Raw genomic sequence first — 20,355 nt, forward strand, 5'->3', positions numbered from 1 at the left:
AGGGACTTCAGGTGATGCCAAAGCATCAACAGGGAGGAAAGGATTCCAGGGGCAGTAACACATTAATTTGAATGCGTTCTCAAGATTTATGATTTTAGCTTTATTTTTCTCCCTGATGGAGATTCTTCTTTCAGGAATAGGCTGAAGTCCACTGGTGGGCCATTCTTTGTCTCTCCAGCCAAGGTCCCACCTCACCTATGACAAAGATGAACACAGGCTGAGGAGAGCAACGAGCACAGAGGTGCTGGGTGAGGAGTTTGGGAACCTCTGCCCTCAACCATGAGATGAAGCCATTCATTGAACTGAGATCATCAGGGGTAGATATAGGTGGCCCCCCAAAACAAGAACGTCCCTTAATAAGCTAAATGAAGATGTTTCTCTGTCATATGTGTCATCATAATCCCTATATCTTTATAATGGTCTGTGAACGAAACCATGGCCCAAATGCAAATATTTTCACAGACATCCACTAAGACCACATTCCTCCATTTTCAGACTTTTCTTCCTAAGAGTTGAAATGGACTCCAGGATCTGAAACTGATTATTATTTATTAGAATCTGCAGAGGAAACTCAACTTTGAGATAATTACATTGGAGAAGTTACTCTGTCAAGACGGTACCAATTCAGAAAAACTGGGAGAATATTCATTGTAAAGAAAGACTTCACCTTGTAAAATGGTCTAAAAAAGTAAGATTTTTCTAATTTAATAAATAAACTATTTTTTTCCTTTTTAAATTTAATTTTTTTCGGTGTTCCAAGATTAATTGTTTATGTACCATATCCAATGCTCCCTGCAATGCGTGCCCTCCTTAATAGGATGTGAACTTTTTCAGTAAGATTCTCCCAATTTTTGCTAGCTTAAAAGCTAACTGTTAGCTAATTGAAATGGAAAGGAATCAATGATTTGTAAATACATTAACTTTAATTATGCATAATTTGGTAAATTAAGGCCATGGTTTAATGGTGTACATATTCAATTAAGTAAAAAGGTTTCATTATTGTTTTTTATTGATGAGGATGATAGAAATAATGACTAACCATTCCTGAGTACTGTAACTATGCTAGGCACACTTTAAATTTATTAGCTCATAAAATGCTCAAACAAATCTTTTGAAGTAGCAACTATTATTATTCCCATTTTGCAAATGAGAAATTGAATGTTTTAGTCCAGTATTTTTTCAAAGATAATTGTACTAAAAGATTATTCTCTCTTTAACATTAGATTTGTGGGTTCTAGGATCTTCATCTTGACAATACAGCACTGATGTGCAGTATACTTCTTCTGAGTAACGTGTTTTAGTAGAACTTATTTCAATTAGGGCTCAAACACATTAAACACTATTGACTTCTTTTCCTTACAAGTTCTTTCTCATCAACAGAGCAGACCCTCTTGGGACAAAAATGGGGTCAACCTGACTGTCCTCTTCTCAAAGAAGATAGAACATAATGTAAAAAAATCATACGGCCATGTGGGGATTAGAATTTGGGATTTCAGAATCTTGTCTCAACACACAAAAAATACACATAAGAGTACCATTTACACTTTCACTCTCCACGATGCACAGATTAAGTGCAGAATTTGAAGATTTCAGACAGAAAAGTTGCCTCATTTCTTGTTCAAGGATACACACTTAATACAGGTTCTTGATCTTACTCCCTCCACTCTATTTTAAGACTTCCTTCAAGAGTTAGTTTTTCTCTTGCCTGCACATTCAATTTATCTTCTTGCATGAGTCCTTCCCAACCAGTTCCAACTCCCTCTCATCTCCAATAAAATAAACTAAGCTAGACAAACAATAGAATCAACTCTCTCAACCCTGCATCTCTACCTAGAAACTTTCCTATCATTTCCCTCAGCACAGTGCCTAAAACATTACAGACTCTCAACATTATTTGTCAAATAAATGAATGAGGTGAAGGCAAACCTCATCTCATAAGAGAAAATGCTAATTGAGTTATCTTTAATTAGATGCACAGTCTTTGTGCGATGGAGTTTCACATCAATTCTCAGACACCATGTCTTAGAAATATCTAGGTAGTCTTTACCAGTTAGAACATCTAAAAAGACGACTTCATTTTTCTCTATGATATTTTTTCTAGGAGATTCTCTGAATATTTTCCTGTAATTTAACATTAAAAACTTTTCTCTCCACTTTACCCAGAAGTTTTCTCCTTCTCATCCTCCCCTCAAGCCTACACCCCAGGTTACCCATTATTGGAGAGGAAGAATAAGATGGTACCTACATTGGCTTTGATCTCCTCCCCCTCGGTGTCTTTCTAATTAGCTTACTCAGAGCTAGTAAACTTGCTTAAGTGAGCTAAATGTCAGCAAAGAAGTAATTGGTGAGACAACCCTAAAACAAAAAAAGCATCCCTTGAACTGAGGAGCCATAAACAGAAACTTGCTTTACAACCAGCCCCCTCAACCCCCTCGTACCCATTTTAAGGCACAAGCAATGGCAGGGTTTAAAGACAATGAGCCAGCCTCCTTCTTCCTGCCTTTGCAAATGTAGAAATCTGTGTCTCCACCCCCAAAAGTCTTAGCCTAGAGATCTTGCCCCAGTATTAGACTTTCCTTAGGTATGTGAGATTATAAATTAAATATGCAGAAACAGCCATTCTTTCAGGATACCAGAACATACTAATTAACACCATTATGTCTGCCCTCTACACTAGATATTATCAAATACCCTATCCAAGTTATTCTGTCATTCAAGGTTGGCGCTTTCCTCTGCTATAATTTTCTGTCAAGTGTCTATCCCTCTTATCATTCTTAGTTTTGGATTATTAGCTATTCGGATTATTTGGGGTATTTTTATATTTTCTCTCTTTAGTTACATAATGATCCCTTAAAGGGCTTGAGAAAACCCTCTTTCTTTATATTCCTCTTTGATTTAACTAAATGTCTTGATCAAGGTGTTCAAAATATAATTTGATTGGTTAATAACGGACAACTGGAGTAATCCCCTAAAAGGTTAATATTAAGATTTCTAGGCAGAAGAGGCCTGAAAGGAATTTCAGAAATTCTCTTACATATCTCCTTTTTCTCCCCTCTCCTCTCTTTTCTCCCTACACATCCATTCCCCAGCCCACCCACCCCCCCAACTTTCTTGTGACTTTATATAAATTCTTCCAACTTTTTTTTCTAGAAGATTCTCTGGATATCTTCCCAGAAGTTGACATGAGAGTCTAGTCTTAAATATTATAAATATAAAATGCTCATACTGTGAGTTCAGTTTCAGGACCTAAAAACTGTTGTTCTCACAAATGTTTGGCATTATCTTTTCTTCTGTGGATAAGGCCATAGGTTCCAGTTTTATCCGCAGTGGAAATGACAATTATGTTACATTGCAATTAGCTCTCCATTCCTCAAAGACAGGTGTCTTTTCAAAGGTTTCTTTTTTCTCCTTCCTTGGAAATATCTGTTGTTATGAATTCAAAACTATAATACATAGGAGGAAAATATAATATATATTATATACATATATATTTATGTAATAAATATATAATACAAACAGTATTTGAAAAACTATTTTAGGAGCTAAAATTGTTTGAAACTAAGCTAAAATGATTTGATAGTTTTCTTATTTCTTTGTACAACTACCATTTTAAAGTCCCCATCACTAATTAAAGAAATATTTGTCAAAATATATCAATTTGTTAAAATATATAAGATTTATTTACAATAAAAGGAGAGCTTGCAATTCATTTATTACCAAGGAATAAAAAATATCAAGACCTACATAGGTTTGAATTACTCCAATTACTGTTGTTAGATTATTGGCCAAAGTTTCTGATAATGCAACCAGTAAAAGCTTCTACACTATTCTTGGGAACATGCATTTTATACTAAATGTACAATTACCTTACTTACTACCACTTACTCAAAACTCTCATACACATAACACTTTGTTGGTGTGAGAAAGAAAATTAAAACATAGGATCTTTATTTTAAATGTATACATTCACAGAAAGCCTCAAAGCATTATTTAAAGTAAGGAGATACTTGAAGGGTAATTCATTCAGCTTCAATCCATAAGGGAAATTCTATATTGCTCTCAGAAGGAAGATATATCTGCCACTCCAACACAAGTTCCTACTCACTTCAAGCATAACCCATAATATACCCCAATTATAAAATAACAGTGCATGATTATATTGTGATTTCTTTTCAGTAAAGAGAAACTCTTAAACATGTTGAAAAAATATAAAATAATAAAATAAAATAATTATATTAATCTCTTCTTTGAGAAGCCTTCCCACCTCCTAAGACAGGTGAGAATAAGTACCCAACAGGCAGGAAGGACATGAGTACCCCTGCCTAGTGGGTCTGGGATTAGGGAGGTAACCAAAGGAGAGTATAAGATTAGATTCCCTTCTTGGACTCCACAATCCCATTTCTTTTTCTTGACTGTGAGGTTGTCAAAAGGAGTCACCAAAGAACTGAAAACTGATATTATTGGCTATAATGAGATAAATGTCAAAACTCCAGTTGTGACTTTACTCTCCTGTCCTTTGAAAACTCAACTCTCTGGCAATTGCACCTGCCCTGGGTTTCCTTTCACTAGATTGCTTACATGATGGTGGTGCAGAAAGTCATGGTATCTTTAAATTGTGCTTTTTGTTACCAAAGTTAACATTACAAGAGTTTAAAGGAAAAAAAGTGAATATTACAAGTGATTAAAGATTTAAGGTTTGGTTCAGGTGAGATTTTCAGAGGATCTGCAGATTTCATTATTTCTCTTCATCATTCATGAAACATTAAACAAATATGTATGCATATACATACACATAAATTAGAGATATACACACACACAAACACACACATATGTGTGTATTTGTCATGTCTGTACTGATTCACAATGTACAATGTATATCTTCCTGTGCATACCATTTAAGAAAAAAAAAATGTTGTAGATCCCTGCCACCAGGGTTTAAATACCAGTCTCTTACTTGCTAGTTTTGTGACTTCCAAATTCTCTGTGCTTCCTATTTTTCATCTGCTAATTAGGGTTTGGGTTTTAAGAATTATATGAAATAAAGTACCTAAAATACTTAATATGGTGAATATGCATATGCTATTTTAGCAGAAAGTATGAGCTAATTTCAGAAAATTTGCTTCGTTTTGTATAAGAGCCTGCCAAGACAGGGTTACAGATAATATTACCCTCTTACAAATGAAGAAACTACAGCTCAGAGATTACAACTTGCTAGTAAAGGGCAGTGGGAAAGCTAGAAACCGGATCTATGACATTCCATTCCACCCCAGTTGCCTCTTGGCTACCCACATAAGAGCCGCCCATGCAAATGGCACACATCTTCATGCTGGGAGGGATGAACAGGGAATGAATGAGGAAAGGAAGGGATAAATGTAGATAAAATCTGGACTGTTTCTCTGCCTTTCTTTGGTCCTTTCCTAGGCTTTACATGAAAGTAGCATAGACCTTTTCTTTTTCAATGTTGCTTTCTTTACCTTCACAAAGAACATACTGGCTATTGCCATCTCCATAAACATACACAATAGTTTCCCAACATCGAAGAAATATTTTTAGATAAATCTAACTTATTTTGAAAAAAAGAAAGAAATGTTCCATTCTAAATAGCATCCACCAATCTAATATTCTCCTACTTTCTCTTCTAGAATTCATTTGAACTCATCTGGTAGCTCCCTTTCAGAGAAAATCTTAATACATAACACATAGCAGTATATCTGAGCACGGTGGGGACAGTATTCTTCTTTCCGTTCAGTTCTTATAGTTTTTGACATTCCTCTAATATTCAATAATTGGAGAAACTTCGAAATTGATTTCAGAGAAAAAAATTCTATCTAGGAAGAAAGTTTTCCAAAGCATCTCAAAAGTCGAATTTGTGGGCACCTGGGTGGCTCAGTGGATTAAGCATCTGTCTTTGACTCAGGTCATAATCCCAGAGTCCTAGGATCCAGTCCTGTGTCAGGTACCCTGCTCAGCATGAACTCTGCTTCTCTCTCTGCCCCTCACTCTGCCTTCATGCTCTCTCTCTCTCTTTCTCTCATTCACTCACTGCCCTCTCTCTTAAACAAACAAACAAATAAATAAAATCTTTAAGAAAAAAAAGGTTGAACTTCTGCGTTTCAAGTCTCTGTAGCTATTGCAGACTTTATCATGTTCTAGGCAATCCATAACTGAAAGGGCTCCCACAATATTAACTTTGTTGCATCTCCCAGAATGTCAAAATATCTCTTATAAATCTTCATCTCCATTGTTTGTGATTAAATATTCAGACAAAATTAAGTGCACCAAAATTCTCCCTATCCATCTCTTCTTTTTAATTGATGACAGCTACTGAGGGGAGAAAACTATATCCATTATGTATCAAAATACCTAATTCAATACTTTGACAACTTTGACTAGTAAATACATTCTCAGTTTTCCTGTGCCCTGGAGTGTTAACTTATTATTCAGTAATCTTCAGTCTCAGCCGCTCTAAGAATGTGTCACTCTCCTGTTGATTCGCAGATACCAGATACCCCAGCAGGCAGGTCCTGCCCACAGAGCACCTTTTCACCCCATTCTGTTGCACCAACCACTGAGCTACATCTTGCGGATGACACACTTATTGCCGGCAGAACTGAATTTGTGGCATTCAATGGAAACTGCATGGGTGAGTCTTAGGCAGACTCCCATGTCCTCTGCATTGAATCATGTTTATCCATGCTTCTGCACAAGACATATGCATGCCTGTTGTTATCTGGTCTCTGCACACAAGTGCGAACCAGAGCAGATTGTTAAATTACTTTCACCCCTGCACTTATCCTTCATGGTAGATTTCTAATATTTACCTCTCACCTCTTTCATCACCAACTTTTCCATAAATTTGTGTGGTTTTCCAGCAACCATTCTCATTTTAAAAAAATATTTTATTTATTTATTTGACAGAGAGAGAGAGAGAGAGCACAAGTATGCAGGCAGGGGACGGGGGAAAGCAGGCTCCCTACTGAGCAGAGAGGCAAATGCAGGGCTCCATCCCAGGACCCTGAAATCATAACCCAAGGCACCCAGGTGCTCCAACCATTCCCATTTTTAACTATATACTTGGAGAAAGGGAAGAAGCAAGGCAGATAAAGCCCTTTTCACTTAGGCATTGACGCATTTCTCCCTTTCCTCCCAAATGTGTCCAAACCTTTTCATCTTTCAAGGACCAAGCTGGTCACTTACATCATTTCCCACACACAGGATTAACCCCACCCCAGCCAGGACCTAACTGAACTGATTATCATACACTCCCAGCCACACTCAACAATCAACAATGGCTCCCCATAAAGTCATACAGGGATCCGGGTGCTGCTGGGGCACTCAGTGAGGGTAACTGGATGCCTGCCTTTTTCCTAGACCTTGGCCTCTTCCCTGTTCCTCTTACTATAATTTTATTCAGATACCATTCCTGGATGCACCACTTCCACCTTGCACCTGAGTATTCACACTCAAGGGCTCCTCAGGAAGCAGGTAAGCTCTCCATTCCTAGCAGCCACACCTCCTTGAAGTGAATAGTCTGCCGCCTCAATTTCTGACAAGTGGTTCTAGTGCAGTGGTTGATAATACATCCCTGGATTCAGGTATACCTGAATTTGAAGTTTTGCTGAGCCTGTTAATTATGCCATCTTGAATAAGCCCATTTAACTTCTCTTTCAACCTCTTTATAAAATGGACAAATAACAGTGCTTATATTGCAGGGGTTATGAGAACAAAAGAGGGTCCTTTGTGCAAACCAAGAGGCCTGGTGACAGTACTGGCTCAATACACAGAAGCCATTGTATTCAGTCCCTGCCATCATGTTCTGCCCACCTGTATGGATGTCCATTTGCTTGGAGAGGCCCCAGGCTCAAGTGATGATATGGTAGTGCCATACCCCTCGGGCCCTGTGCTTGTCCTACCCAAAAAAACTGCTCAGCCAGGACAGAAAAGTGATCATTTTATCCCCAGAATGATTTTCCTGAATGCATGTACAAAGCCAAGTGTTCATAGCACTTGTCCTGCATATCAGGAAGATGCTGGGAAATCTTTATAAATATGCTTTTGAAAAGTATACAAATCATGCAGTATGACTTATTTAACTCAACTAAATGCAGAGAAAGCTAAACTGAGACATTTGATGTAGCTGAAGTGGTCCAAGCTTCAAGGGAAGAGGACTCTTATCTAGAAAGACAAAAGGATATGGATCTTAAAAGATAAGATGAAACAGAAATGGTTTCCCATTACACATGTAATTAGAAGATGTGTGCTCCACTTTGTAACAAAGTAATTACACAAATGTTTCGACTTTGTTCAAAGAAAGTAGAGAAGGCCTCTCAGAACGTGCTTGGAAGGATCTCAGAAAAATGATCTGAAGTAGAGGAAATTAAAACCTTCCAGTTTTTTTGTTTGCTTATTTTTTTGAGGACCTCTCAGGCAGGACTTCTCAAGTTTAATACACACACAAATTACCTGGGGATCTTGTTAATAAATAAATTCTGATTCTAATCCATTAAATTTAAGGTGTGGTCCAAAGGTCTGCATTTCTAACTAGCAAGTGGGTACCAAACTTGGGTTCGGAGGCCCTGAGTCTCACCAGCGGCAGTGCAAAGTCAACTACAGATCCACTCTGGCAGGGACTAACTCCAACTTCCCTTTGCCAAGGGAACACACACACAGCATAAGTTTTGTGAACTCTCTCACAGATGATTCAGGGTCTAGTCATCTGGTTATCCATACTGTGGAACTGGAGTCTAGAAACAGGGTCCAGGGCAAAGCTAGAGCAGTGTGCATAGACATGGTCAAGAGGCTCCTGAGTGACCATTAGAGAAAATGTGGGGGACCCCTGATTTAGGCGGTCCACTCCCATTCCTGCCACTGAAGGTAATTCAGCCTGAGGAGAGGGCGCTGCGCCATGTCAGTGGGCTCATGGGCCTCCTTCACCCTCATGACCCTAAGTTCAGCTGAGTAGTGTCACTCAGTACAGTGTGGGAAAGATCGCAGTACATCTCCTCTGCACTACCTCCAATGCCATTGACCGCAACCATTATCTCCTATGCCACTGATCGCAACTGCCTGACTTTCCAGATGACTTCTTCAAATTCCATCCAGGTAAATGTCCCTCAAGGTCACAAGGTGTGGCAGTCCTGGACCATTTCACTTTTCCTCTCCTCTTCTGCCCTGCCCCCTCCCTGTCCTGTCCTCTCTTGACAGAGCCTTTTCAACCATATTCAAACAGGTTTCAGGCTGACTCTCCTATTTTAAATGTAACATCAACAAGACAACAAAAAAGACAAGGAAAGAACAGAAAAGAAAAACAGAAAGGGAAAAAAGTTTCTCCATTCCAGGACCCATATTCCTGTGCAATCCCTCTTTCCAGGCCTCACGGCCATCTTGTTTCCACTTGTCCACCCTCTCCTCTGCCCTCCCCTCCTCTACCCCACTGATTCAGTCCTGCATCCACAGAAACCCACCATGCTTCAGGAGAACTGCCCTCACTCAGTCGCCAGTGATCCATTACCTCATTGCTAAATCCAAGGAACACTTTGTAGGAAAGTAACAAGTAAAGATCCACATAATTGAGGTCAAACTAAGTAGTTAGTGAAGACCGAAATCTTTTAAGGGGGGGGGGGGTGTCACTTCAAAAGAAGGTACTGCTCTGAGAACACAGCAGTTTTGCCTCCTGGCACCAGACTTACAATGGTGTTTGAGATAATACAAGATTAATACAAGATTTCTTTTATTGGAATTTGCCCAGAGGGGAAAAGTCCCTGGAGGGCATCACTCCTTTATCTTGGAAAATTCTTTTCCTGACTTAGAATATAGGCTCTTGGAATATAATGTGGGTAACCAGCCTTGTAGCTGCAAAGAAAAAAAAAAAATTTCTGAGTTTTCTCTCCACTTTCAAAACTCAGTAGATATTCATCTCTTCTCAGGATTTTGTGGAAAAAGCCTTTTTCTTTTCTTTTCTTTCTTTCTTCTTTTTCTTTTTTTGGCCATGAAGTCAATATTTTACTCTTTAAAAATCTCCTGAGTTCAGCTGGAGTACTAGAGTGTTTGTAGAAGCCTCCAGGTCATTCCATGGTGTTGCCGATGAAGGCTTCAGGACCTATCACTATGGATGAGATGATCTTAGAAACAAACATTTCCTAAATTCCAGTTCTCAATCCCCTCTTGCACCCAAGAACCCATGTTTCAGGATCCTGAATAAAGGTACTGCTGCATGAGTAACATTTGGCACCTTTTTCACTATGGTTACCTGTGCCCTTCATTTTTTTGGAGAGATTTTTTTCCTGTAAGATCTCTCCCAAAAGAGAGAAATTGGGGGTCTCCTTGTGGCGCAGGTCAAACATAAAGTGTGGACATGGAGAAACTGTTGCACGTTCAGTTTGATTGTCAGCCAGAGAAAACCTCCAGGGCCACACCACGAGCTTTTTTCTTTTTCTTTTCTTTTCTTTCTTTCTTTCTTTTTTTTTTTTTTATTCAATTTAATAAGTTTTAAATGAGCCAAAAGTATATACAGTCATCCAAGATAAGCTCAACCATGATCGTTCTTAACTTGGTCACCATGAGCATGATGCTTTCTTAAAATGAAGTTACTTTATGCAGTCTGCGCATGCTTGCCTCTAAGACAGACTTGACTCCATCTTTCAGAGATGAGTGAAGGATGGTTTTGGCTGGAGCAAAGTCACAGAGACCTCAGCAGCCTGGGGGTGTCTTCAGTTACCACTCCCTGAGGCCCTTCTGGCGTCCACAGGCCAGGGCCTGGCACCCGGGAAGGGCCAGGGGAACACTTTTCTAGCTGCCTTGTTATAGAATGGTTTCAAAAGTAGAAAAATCCCAATGAGTTTGTCAACCAGTTTCTTGCATTCCTGTGTTCCCACAGCACAGCCTACAACATACTGATTGTAGGACTTCTCTTTTTTTTTTTTTTTTTTTAAAGATTTTATTTATTTATTTGACAGAGAGAAATCACAAGTAGGCAGAGAGGCAGGCAGAGAGAGAGAGGAGGAAGCAGGCTCCCTGCTGAGCAGAGAGCCCGATGTGGGACTCGATCCCAGGACCCTGAGATCATGACCTGAGCCGAAGGCAGCGGCTTAACCACTGAGCCACCCAGGCGCCCTGTAGGACTTCTCTTGAGGCATGGTTTAGACTGCTTTGTTAATCAGTTTATCCAACTGGATAAAATTTTCCTGCAGTTGAGAAACCATGTCCATGTCATGTTCATCTCTGAATTCTCTCTCTCTCTCTCTTTTTTAAAACAGGATTCCTGTTAAGATTTTTTGAAAATAGCAAGTTATCACTTGGGTTTATACATGTTAAGGAAAAAAATAAATTGCATAAATCAAAGTATGCCTGAATTGTATAATTGTGGTTAATTTGGCAAAGCACTTGATTGATAAATGTTATTTGACAAAATGAATAAGAAAATGTCTACAAAAATAACATTTTATGAGATTTCAATGGGGAGAACCAAAAGTCAATGAAGCTTTAATTTACAGTGTTTTTCAGCGGCAAAGTAGCTAGAACTGAAAATCGAATGGAAACTTATCATAGAATTTCTCTTGGTTTGGATTGGTAGGTTAATTTATGTACCTATTTCTCCCTCCATCTTCCACCTCCAGTCTCAGATTAGGAAAACACCATTTTACCTTTGAAATACATCTGTTGAAACTCTGCCAGACAGTTTAAGTGGAGAAGGATTTATTACAAGGTATTAGATCACTGCAAGAATTACTGGGGTGATGAAGGGAACCAAGCCTGGATGTTCTGTGGCCGGGAGCAATGCAGCTGGAGAGTGCCTTACCACATCCTGAGACCTTTCTTCCAGCAGCTCCTTGTGGCTACCACCTGCTGCTCAGCATCAAGGGCTGAAGGAACAGGACACTCCTATCTATCACAGTTTCCCCAGAAGGACAATACACTTCCCAGCACACAGCCTGCACCTTGAGTTGCTCACTTCAACGTTCCAAATTACCATGAATGCAACTTTTTGCCAGAACCTGGGTTTTCTAGTCTCATGAAAGATCGGAAAAATTTGTCTTCCTCCCTCCTTTTCTCCCTCCTTCTTTCCTTCCTTTTTTTACTTTTTTTTTTTTTAAGCTTTCCAGTTTCCATCACATAAGACACAGTAAGAAGGGAGCTGGAAAGGGTGCTTGGTGATCTAATCTATGATATCTGCTGCCTAAACAAAGGGATAAAAAGACCCTCAACCTCAAGTTCTGCTTCATGGTTGTGCAACCTGTGCCAAATACAAAGCCCTGTACTTGCTTTCAAGAGACAAAGGGAGGATTTTATATATTGACCAAATGCATCCAGAGCTTGCAAATAAAGATGAATTTCTCTCATTGTAAGTGTTCATTTTTTTGTGTGCTAAAAACATTTCTTTTCTGTGAACCATCTACACATGTTCTTTTTCCAGTTTTAAGTGGTGAGGCTTATTTCTTCTTATTGATTGATGAGAATTTTGATATTAGGAGAAACACCCCTCTGTCAGTAAAATGTAATAAGTGGTGCAAAGGTATTTATCCAGTGTGTCATATGGAGTTTGACAGGTTTGGCCTGTGTGTGTGTGTGTGTGTGTGTGTGTGTGTAGAAGGATATTTTACATTATTGGGTATCTACCAATATACTTGTAAAGAAATGAAAACCAGCAAGTTACTATTGGTAGGCAAATAGTAGATCTTATAGTTTTCACACACAATCTGTAGCCATCTGAAAAAACACCTGTTAAATTGGATTTCTTTATTGGATGACATTGAGTGTGTTTATTTCTCCCATCAACATTTTTCAAGAAAATGGCTTCATGCTAAGACTTATAATTGATGAGTGAAAAGAATCTTCATGGGATTAGCAGAGGCTAGGTGCTGCCATGAATGGTTGCCTAACGTTGGGTAGGACCTTAGTAAGCACTTCTAATGAATTCTTGACTACAATATTTCAAGCATGGATAGATTAATTATTATTGAAGAAAATGATGGTGACCTTGCATTATGTTTAGAAACTTCAGTGTAGCTTTCCAGTTAAAATTAAGGATAATGAAAATAAGTTGGATAGCATTTATGTCTCTGAGAAGAAAACAGTAAAATCACAGTTAAATTTCTCTGTTATCCAGATGTTGAAAACTCTTCTAAAGAGTTTCAACACTGCGGCATCAGGGTGGTTCAGTCATTAAGCATCTGAGCCCCCCGAAGGGCTCAGGTCATGATCCCAGGATCCTGGGATTGAGCCCTGCATTGGGGTCCCTGCATGGTGGGAGCTTCTCCCTCTCCCACTCCTCCTGCTTGTGTTCCCTCTCTCACTATCTCTTTCTGTGTCAAATAAGTAAATAAAATCTTGAAAAAAAAAGTTTCTAATACTTAGTCTGATGTGATAGAAGAAATTTTCACAGAAATACACTTATCCTGGGTGGCTTAGTTGGCTAAGCATCTGCCTTGCATTCAGGTCATGATCTCAGGGTCCTGGGATCCGGACCCTCCCCACATTGGACTCAGCAGGGGGTCTGCTTCTCCCCCTCTCTCTGCCCCTCCATGTCTCTATCTTGCTCATTCTCCTTTTCAAATAAATAAATAAATTCTTTAAAAATACATTTAGCTCTAAAAGTTTGTGAGAATGTTTTGAAAAAGACAAAAGCTAAACCAAATGAGAACAAGGAGACACCATATTGTTGAACTACTACACTGTCAATGTCATTAACACAGTGGGCTTTAAGTCAAGTAGCTTCCTTGGGGTTCAGAACCAACTATAAAGCAAGTCGGGAAGAGGGCTGCTTGGTTACACTTTTGCCCTGCTTTGGGAAGGGATACAGTAGGCTCTGCAGGAACAAGAGGCTGAGAAAAGGAAGGCGGATGTAGCTTGTGCTCACTTCACAAGAAATGCTAAGGAGGCAGGACAGTGATGGGACAGGCAGTGACAGCAAGTTCATAACCAAGGTGTACTGGAAAAGTGACCACATTTAGAGAAAGCCTTGTGGTCAGGGTGGGGAAGTAGACCCAGCCTTGCAAGCTGGGCAGGAGTAAGTCAGGAGAAGCATTTGGGAACCATCTCCAAGTTAGGGTGATATTACTGGGGAGGGAGAGGAAGAGAAGGATGGAGGACAAATAAAACACATGAATTCATCTGGTTTTCTAGAGAGTGGCAAAAACAAATAGACTCCAAAGGATTGGTATAAATAAATGGGCTTTACAGTGACAGGCAAGCAGGCAAAAATGATGTGATACTGTGATTACCCTTGCCATTTGTTTTTGTTCCATCAGAATTGTTAAGTGTAAAATGTAAGCTAGGGTCTAAGGAAATAGTGCAAGTTGTATCTCTTGCTCACTCCCATTCCACAAGACAAATTAAGAATGGGACCACCTGGGGTCCTAAACCATGGCTGTCACTAGGAAGCTCCAGGAGATCTACCCTGTGGGACACACACTGCAGGAACCTATTATGCAGAGACAAGTTTCTGAGGCTGTTTTCTGGAAAGGGGCAGCATAATCAGCGGGACCCCAGTTTCAGTTTTTTTAAGGGCCAGACTCAACTTGAGTCGGAGATGGAGGACATGAAGTTTTCTCAATGGGCAGCCATTCCTCAGATGTTCTCAATGAGTACCCACAGGCAAACTTAACCATGCAGTGTCTTTACAGCCCAGAAGCTCTCAGGTCCTGGTGCCTGCACTTGGGTCAAAGTCAGTCCTGACTCTGCAGAAATCCCATCCTTCCATCCACTGGCCTGGTCGAGGCTGCTGAACCCCATTTCTGGCCTCAGGGCCATTGGGAATGCACAGGGCGCATGGGGTGTATGCAGCCCCCTGTGCTGCAGGCTCCCAGACTCAAAGGCCTTCAGGGTGCCAAGAGCCACTAGTGCTCAGGAGTGCTTTTACAGGGCTGAAGCTCTGTAGCTACGACCCATGGAGCAAGAAACGCCAGAAGGAAGCTCCAAGTCTGACCCAGTCACCTGAGACGTGGGGGTGAAGGGAAGCCTAGCAGACACACAGCATGTGGATTGCACCACAGAAGGAGAGGGAGGGAAGGCCAGAGCCGGCAGGGCCTCCAGCTGTCCAGCCAGAACCAGGACATCCGGCCCAGGGGAGTGCACACCGCGGGGTGCTGGCCCAGGCAGGGGGGGCAGAAAGTCAAGGGGCCTCAGAGACATGGCTCCCCTGCACCCCCAGGTGGAGGCCCGCTGCACATGCATACCAGGTTAGCACCCGTCTATGTGGAGATTTGGTCACACTGTGAGGAGAGTTCTAGCTACATGGAGGGATGGACTTTTTGCATTCCATGACACAAGACTGCAAAAGTTAACTGCAAAAGTCACTAGGGAGGGCACCAGGCATGCTAAAAGGGGCTATTTGGGCATTGTATACTTTTTTAATTTATGGATTAAATTCACAAGTAAAACAGAACAAACAGAGATAAGGAGTATACTTGTCTTTCATTGGAATAAAAATAAAATCCTCTAAGAATTTGCTGGTTTTCATTTTATTCACCAAATCAACAAATATACATTAAATGACAATGTGCCAGGCACCATACTATATGCTGGGGACACTGCAAAGAACAAATCAGTTTCTGCTCTCACAAAGTGCACATTCCAGAAAGGGCCAGAACGTATAAATGAAACTAACTAGTGTGAAGATGATAAAACCAAGCATCAATCTTGTAATAACTATTTTCCAAAATAAGCAAGTGTTGGGGAAGGCCATGGAAAAGATATGACGACAAACTGACCGGTGAGCTGGACCCAGGAGAGACCCCCCCCTCCCCGCCCCTTTCCCTGTAATGTGGGTTCCACCTGCCTTTCTGGCTCCCAGAGCCTGCTCCAAAGACACAGCCTGGAAATAATGATGAAGTGTTGAGAAAGCCTTCACAGCATACTTAACTCAACCTGGTTAAGGCCTTTATACAAACTTTTAAGATCTGGCAACTGGTGCAAGGATCCACTTACCTTGCAGCAGCCCCAAGACAAACCTCTTACATTCAAGCTCACTCTGCTCACTAAAACTGCCACCTACCTATCTGACATGGTCTGCCTCTTTTTTCCCATCTCTCCCTGCTCCTCATGTTCCAGGGACCAATTCCTAATTTCATCTGGGAAGCTCCAGAGGGTTGCAAACCGACAGCCAGAGAGATCACTGAAGCACAAGCCAGTATATAAATACTGGGCCCAAGTGAGTTTTACAAACACCTGATCCACAACCTGTGCCTCCCGGCCTCTGCCATTCTTCCAGTTCATCTTGCTCTCACTTCCCTGGGAGGCCCCATGTGACTACAGGAAAAGCCTCGGAGGACTGCAGGTTTAATTATTTCTTATACAGAGAAAAAGAGAGACAGCACTTTGCTGCAAGTCACGGCATTTAGACTAGAGTTCCTGTGAAACTCACTTCTTTTTCTGTTGTTTTTGTATTCTCTCCTTATTCCTCATTTGGTAGATTTCAGGGCTTTCATATCTAAATCAGATTAAAACTTTGTTCTTCCTTTCAAGCACAGGAAAAAGTGATTTTTCAGCATTTCTCTGTTAATTGCAAAACAAACAAACAAACAAATAATAAATAAGTGCCCATGCACAAATTATCCCATTCTAATCAACAGGCTTACATTTATACTCCAGACAGAGGAGCAAACACCTCAATTCTTTTCAAAGCTTAGAGATCTCAACAGACAGACTGACTGATGCTATTTAACGAGCTTAATAAAGTTTTAGTGCCCTTTTCAGCCAGATAGTCTTCCTAGAACTGTCTTTACATACCGTGTAAGATTTTCAGTTTCACAAAATTTGCATATAATTTTAAAACTCAAAAAGGTGGAGATATGGAGACAAATTTAAGAACCCATATTGAAATGAATATTTAGGCATAATGCATAGACATTTGACACTGACATCTAGGTTGTTTTTACATAGTACAGAGGGAAAAAGAAAATTATCTGATTATATAATTTAGGCTAACAAGGATTAACATGTTGATCTTATCTGTGCCTTCAGTTGAATAGAAGAGAACAAAATTTTCAATTCATTATCTGGTTTAAAGAATTACAAAAATAAAAAAAAAAAGTAAGTAAAATTATAAAAAAGAATTACAAAAATAATTCCACTCAATCTTAGCCAATACTGTCACTACTCAAATAAAGATCCTGACAAGGACTTTTAAAAGGTAGGGAAAACAATTTACCACCATTTATTTGTGTACAATTTCCATTCAAGTCCACTGAAGGCAAAAGGCAAACTGAGCAAAGGTAAGTGAATCAGCTGCTGTGACCCAAGGGTAATTTTTTTAAGTCTTCAGCGGAGCTCCCAAATATATCAGAAGGGGTGTGTGTGTGTGTGTGTGTGTGTGTGACATGTGCTCTGCACAGAAAGCATTTACCTCATAGTTAGAGTTTTCAAGAAATAATTACTGAACAAGTTTTTAAATTCACTAAAACCACTAATCCTAAGGGTACATTTAAAAAACAACAACAACAACAACAAAAAAACCACTAGTGTTGTTCCAACAGTTTTTCTCTCATCCCTGTGAAACCAGAGTTGGTACCAGAACCCAATATCTCAATGTCCAGTCAGAATAATTTTATAATTTAAATGTTTATTATATTACCAATTTCTCATTTAAGAATTATTATGTGGTACATACTATAAAGCAGAGATCCTAATCAGGAAACCACTCCAACATTCTGGTTTATCTATAACCTGGACAAGTGCATGGTATCTTAACTCTTTCTAGAATAACATTCTGTGTCCTGGCTCACTCACTTTGTACCCTCAAATGAGAGGCATCTGGCACATGGTAGGTACTCAAAAGTTGTTAAGTGTGGGAATGTAAAATGATACAACCACTTAGAAAATGGTTTGGCAGTTTCTTATAAAATGAAACATAATCTTCCCATGACACCCAGCAATTGTGCTCCTTGGTATTTACCCAAATGAGGTGAAAGCACATCTATACAAAAACCCACACACAAATGTCTCTAGCAGCTTTATTCATAATTGTCAAAACTCAGAAGCAACCAAGACGTCCTTTAGTAGGTCAATAAATAATTGTGGTACATCCACACACTCCAGTATTACTCACTGCTGGGAAGCAAGAAGCCATCAAGTCACAGAAACATAGGGAAGAACCCTAAATGTATATTGTAAGTGAAAGAAGCCAGTCTGAAAAGGGAATGTACTACATGATTCCAAAGACAGGACAGGACATTCTGGAAAAGGCAGAACCACGGATAGAGTAAAAAAGATCAGTGGTTACCAGGGGCTGCGTGCAGGGAGGGATGAACAGGTGGAGCACAGGGGGTTTTAGGACAGTGAAACGATTCTGTATCATACTGTAATGGCAGACAGATGCCAGTATACATTTGTCGAAACCTATAGAATTTACTAGATAAAAGGTAAACTCTAATGTAAAGTATAGACCTTAGCTAATGACAATGTATTGTATTGTATACAAATTCTCTCCAAGGTACCATATAAATATATGTCAGTGTTTAAAAAAATGGAAGTGAGGGGAAAGACCCAAGAACTCTGTACTTTCCATTCAATTGTATTTATAAACCCAAAACTGCTTGGAAAAAAAAAGTTTATTAACTAAAAAGTAAAAGTTAAAAACTTGCTTAGATGTGTTAAGTGAAGATATACTGAAATAAAAGAAGTCGGTTGGGTCTCAATAGTACCTTCCTTCGAGGAATCGTCACTGAGCTAAGTACCAAAGTTGGAGTGTTCACTGTACCCTAATGAACAATGAATGACCCAGTCCATTCAGGGGATGCTCCCTCACTTACAGAGGCTTTTTTTGGGTTGGAATTCCCCTACCTACAAAGAGAGCAGAAGTTCATTTCCTAAACTAAGGAAGGTAAAACCTGCTAAAAGCTAAAATAGTGTCTAGAGCCAAGGGAGCTGAAGGAAAGGAGAGGGGAATTTATAACCAAACTCCTTTTTAGGCTCAATGAGAAAGCTATGAATGAATAGCGGTGGGTCACCTTTGGCTCAGGAGGTTAACCAGCAGGCTCCTTTACTGGGAATCCCTAATTAACTTCTGTGGGGAAATTTCCCAGCTAACTGGTGTTGATTGTAAATACAAACCCTCCTTCCAACATGCACAGATGTTAATGTGCTATTTTAAAAGTTCAGGGTACTTATTACTGAGTTGTCAAAGGCCCATTAATTATCCACTATACTGTATTTAGCTTTTCTCTGGTAAATCTTTTTTAATTGCCCAGTCTGCATTTACAGAGCATCTTTATTTAACATGCTCCCAACTCAGTTTATGTTTATGCCTTTTCCAATAGCTCATTAAATGGAGTTCTTACCAGTACTATCAGAATCTTCAGTGAGAACTGTCCAAGCCCACTTAAGGGCTTTCATTGCATTCCCTCATTACCCAGTATTTTCAAGTTCCAAATATGTTTCAATCTACCCTCATTCATATCTTTTCCCTGCCTCTGAAGAGTACAGGATATCTCCTTCTCCAGTATTTCCAATATTTATGCTATTTTATAAAAGGTAACCATTTGGTAACCCTTTGAAAATGCATCCCTGACTGTGTTCCTGAGCTTCCACTCCCCAGTAGAATTAAGTCCAAATTCCTCAGGAAAGCAAGGAGGTCCTGGTTAGTTTGGCCAGAAACTGGAAACTCATCTGTTAATAGTCTTTCCCTCACACCTCCCATTTCGACGCTTTACAGAACACACCATGAAATATCTTTGTCCCTTCTTTTCGTTCTTCTTGGAACTCTCTTAGGTCTTACTCAAAAAATGTTATTTGGGCATTCTTATTCAATTTTTATGAAGGCTTTTACTCCCAACCATCTGAGCTTTATTAAATTATTTCTGCTCTTCCCAGCAGCTCCTAACCTACATAATTACATGATCAGATGTAAACATAGAAAAACCCTAACCATGATAGAGATATATATGTTTCTTAGAACATATTACCTCAGACAAAAAATCCAGTAAGTCAGAATCCAGTTAATGTCAGGAACATCAAAAAATATTTGGAAATTGTCAGTCTCTCTGGAAAAACTACATTTTGCAAAGATACCATTGAACTAAAAGGAAAGACAGCACTGCGTGTTTTTCACTGAATGCCACACATACACCAAAAGCTCCCCCCTGCCAAAAAAACTATTAAAAGGACCAAGCCCTTCCAAAGCAAATCATATCTACTTGCAGGGGATGGGGGACATCTTTTAAATTGGCAGAGGGGAATTATTTTTTGTTTTTTATAAATAAACATCTGGAATTGCCTTTATAAAAACTAGTTCTGTCTGATTCTGAAGATTCTGAATTGCATGAATTAGGGAATGAATTTTCTAGCACTTGCATATGCTAGACTTTTATAGAGTTTGTCCTCTGAGATAGGTCTTAGGAGTTGAATTTGAAGTCATGTCAC

General features: G+C 39.6%; 1 protein-coding gene across 3 annotated transcripts in view; it reads right to left on the reverse strand.

Moving 5' to 3' along the window:
• The window catches only part of XKR4 (XK related 4), a 442,846-nt gene that overhangs the window by 407,153 nt on the left and 15,338 nt on the right, over window positions 1-20,355 (reverse strand). The gene's annotated exons all lie outside the window — the stretch shown is intronic.

Source organism: Mustela nivalis (genome assembly GCF_964662115.1).
Source record: "Mustela nivalis genome assembly, chromosome: 2".
Classification (NCBI taxonomy): domain Eukaryota; kingdom Metazoa; phylum Chordata; class Mammalia; order Carnivora; family Mustelidae; genus Mustela; species Mustela nivalis.